Here is a 3,850-nt window from a genome sequence, read left to right as displayed (position 1 = left end):
TTAAAACTCGCCTGTAAATGAGCATTTATTTCACTTAATTAGAAGAATTCACTCGTCCTGTCATCACTCCTTCACCTCATGGGCCCTTCAACAGATGGAAGGGCCCATGGGAAATCATAACGATTTCCCCTCGTGCATAATTATGGGGTAGATTGAAAAGAGCAGCGTGTGTGTGTGAGCGTTTGTGTGTGCGTGTGTGTGTTCTCACTTGTGTACTCTCTTCTTTGCCGTTCATCCTTTTGCACAATACTCTGTGATTTCGCAGCATCCTCGAGAATAGCCAATCACAGAGCCTCATTCTCACAGCAGCATGAGTCCAGTCGCCGCTCGCTGGGAGCAGCTTCTCTTGGTGAGATCCATCGACTCTTCACACGAGAGGCAATCAGTCAAGTGAGAGGCAGCGGTCAATCAACTCGATGAAACCACAGACGTCTGAATCTTCCTTCAGCCCTTATCAGATCGAGCCGTGGTGCTCGTGGTGCAAATCCACCATACAACTGATTATCTAATATCTGACCTCATTAAGTCTGGCCTAAATGTCTTCCACCGGAGCTAGCCCTGCTAACGCTGCACCTATCAAACCCCCTTGAGGCTGGCTCCGCCCTCAGCCACACCCTTTCAACATAGAGGAGTGACGGAGGCGACAAAGAGAACCGAGCTGATTCGACTGATGAGGATATAACCTTGTAAACTTAATGTGTGTTATTCAGATAAAAAAAATACTAAAGAACTTTTATAATGTACCTTTCTAATGAACCCTTTCGAGCCACCCTGTTGACTCAGCCCCGACCTACTGCCCGGAGGAACCTTTTGTTTAATGAGCCCAGAATAAACCGCTAAGTGCCTCACTTTTCTCCCGTTTACTCAGAAATTAGCGGATTCATTGTGTTCAATGGTGACCTGCTGCGTCTGGCGCTGGCTTCAGCCACTGGGTCCCATTCAGGAGTGACTCACTCACTGTGAAGTGCTGCTGTTGAAAATAATTGAGGATTTGAAGTCGACTTCATTTCCTTACGGTTGGCTCTTCATCCTCCTCTTCCTCCTCTACCTCCTCTTCCTCTCCCTCCCTTTGTCTGCTCACCCCATGCAGATGTCATAGCTCTTTTCTCTCTTTCAGGGTTAATGGCTTCCATTCCTGCATGTTTACTCCCGTCCTCCTCCCTCACTCCTCCCGGTGCTCTCACAGCAGCAGCTGTACAACCTCTGCATCGATTCCTCCTCCTCCTCCTCAGGAGCAGACTGGGATCTATTCATTGATATTTGCTGGTTTTCTCCAGACACCTGTTGCAGCTCTGAAGACCGACTGCGGACGGATAGCTCTCATTTCATCCTGTGAGTGGAAATTTGTAATTTCTTTATAATTTCTCTCCTTTTAAATCATCGGGCGTTAGAATCTTTGCACTTTTCTATTTTAGGCTCAGTTATTATTACATCTTTACAAAGAAAGTGTTTAATTTGCTGTTGAAATGTGTTTTTCAGGTTGAAACATTACATTTGATATATTTTGGCAGAAATTATTATTTACTGTAAATTTAACTGTTTAGAATTTTCTCATATATATTTCAGATTGTAGTTTTTAATGATGCTTTCAATAAGAATAACACATTTTTAATACTGTTCAATCATAGTTCAATCATAGTATGTTTTCACCAATACATGTGTGAAATCATGCAATACTTTCATAACCAATATTTAATTGGGAGTCATTGTTGAGTTCATTCATATTCCATTTAATTTGAATCACTAAAACGATTTAGCTGAGCATTCGAATAAATCATAACTAATCGTAAGAGTGTTCTTCTTTCCCAGACCCGTTATGAACCAGGTGGCGTCTCTCTCTGAGTCCTGATGGTGAATTACTGTCTGTGTTTGCAGTGAATGAAGATGGTTGCAGCTGTGAGGGTCTTCATTAGTCTGCTGCTGCTGCTGCACTCCAGCAGAGGTGGGTGTGATGGAGTCCAGCGGATTAAAAGCTTTTACACGTCTCTGTCAAAGGAGAAATCATTTCAATCTTAATAACCAATCTCTGGCTTTGATTGAGCGACTTGACTTCTAGTCTTCACATTCAGTGGAAGTGAGTGTTTCCAGTGTTAGATTTGATTTGTTATTACCTCAAAGAAGGAGGTTATGTGTTCAACTATCTCTGTGGGAACCAACAACCTGTTAAGAACCCAGTCCTATTTATCTATCTATCTATCTATCTATCTGTCTGTCTGTCTGTCTGTCTGTCTGTCTGTCTGTCTGTCTGTCTGTCTGTCTGTCTGTCTGTCTGTCTGTCTGTCTGTCTGTCTATCTATCTATATCTATCTATCTATCTGTCTATCTCTTACTCTCTCTCTCTCTCTCTCTCTCTATCTATCTATCTCTCTATCTCTCTATCTATCTATATAACTGTCTGTCTGTCTGTCTGTCTGTCTGTCTGTCTGTCTGTCTGTCTGTCTGTCTGTCTGTCTGTCTGTCTGTCTGTCTGTCTATCTATCTATATCTATCTATCTATCTGTCTATCTCTTACTCTCTCTCTCTCTCTCTCCCTCTCTCTATCTATCTATCTCTCTATCCATCTATCTGTCCATCCAGAATAATAAGTGGCTCATTAGAGAGACAGAGTTCTCCACATGTATATTCATCAGTGACCTCGATGAGAACTCTCATCCTGAATGAGCGGTGACATTTGCTCAATGATTCTTGAAGTTCACAGAAAATGTGAATGAATTTTCTCGGAGAATCTTCTCATCTTAAAGGAGAAATATTTTTATGGTGGATGATGTAATCTCAGAATATCTGGTGAATATTACACTGGAGCATTTGATGGATCTGCTGGACTGGTTTAATTTCCGTTCTTCACATTAATTCTGAATGTTTTATCTGTATTATATGAATCCTTTCACTTGATAATCACATTTGAAAGTGGACTACAACACTCGGTCAGTTATCAGAGAATTAATTGAAATGTAAATCAGGCGTAGTTGTAGATGAAAGTTTGTTGATGCATGTGGCGGACTTCCCAGCATCCTTTGAGGCGCCTCACTCTCTGTGACTTTAGTCTCTGTCTCTTCTCCTGTTTCTTCTCATAGGTCAGGAACCCAGCGAGGACTCGGTGCTCAGCTCCCTCGTGACGCTGATCAGCGTGAGCCCTCAGTCCATCGTCAGCTTCCTGCTGCTGGCTCTGACCCTCGTCTTGTCAGGAACCGTCTACTTATGGATCCTCAGATACGTTTGCCACGGCTGCTGTGACCCGGTGGCGGTCGGCGTCGAATCAGAAGCTCTGGCCGTGGTCTTGTGATGCAGTCGGGTCCCACGCGGTGATTCCCTCGCAGGTTGAAATGATACTTTTCACACCGGGGGACAGGTTCATCGGACGATCAAAGTCGTGCTCTGCTTCAAGGACACACTCTGTAAGACTTTTTATACTTTGTGAAATTGCAATTCGTGGTTTTTAATGAAATATTCTCATCTGGACCCTTGAATTGGATTTTCAGTCTTTTAAGGTTAAGACTCGTTTTGATCCAGTTCAAGCTTTGCTGGTGTGAAGAAGAACAGGGACTTCATCTTCTCGCGTCTGAGCCGTATAACTGACACCAGAACATTCATCACAAACATGAAACAACAAATCTTCAGCTGAGACATTTCTTTAACCTTCATGGAAAACTGACGTTAACTGTTTCAACTGCAGCTACCGTGTCGACTGAAAATGTATTTTATCAAGTGAAATCTATTAACTCTATTCTAATTCTTTAGCAGGGCATTTACCACAGAGACCACAGGTTGTTTACCCATTGCTTGGGTTCAGCGACCTCTAGTGGTCATAGTAGCTATGACAGGAGCTTGTGATTCCTGCTGAGAACTGGAA

Source organism: Platichthys flesus, chromosome 24 (genome assembly GCF_949316205.1).
Source record: "Platichthys flesus chromosome 24, fPlaFle2.1, whole genome shotgun sequence".
NCBI lineage: Eukaryota > Metazoa > Chordata > Actinopteri > Pleuronectiformes > Pleuronectidae > Platichthys > Platichthys flesus.
The sequence above is the reverse complement of the archived record's forward strand: the minus strand, read 5'-3'. Positions refer to the sequence as shown.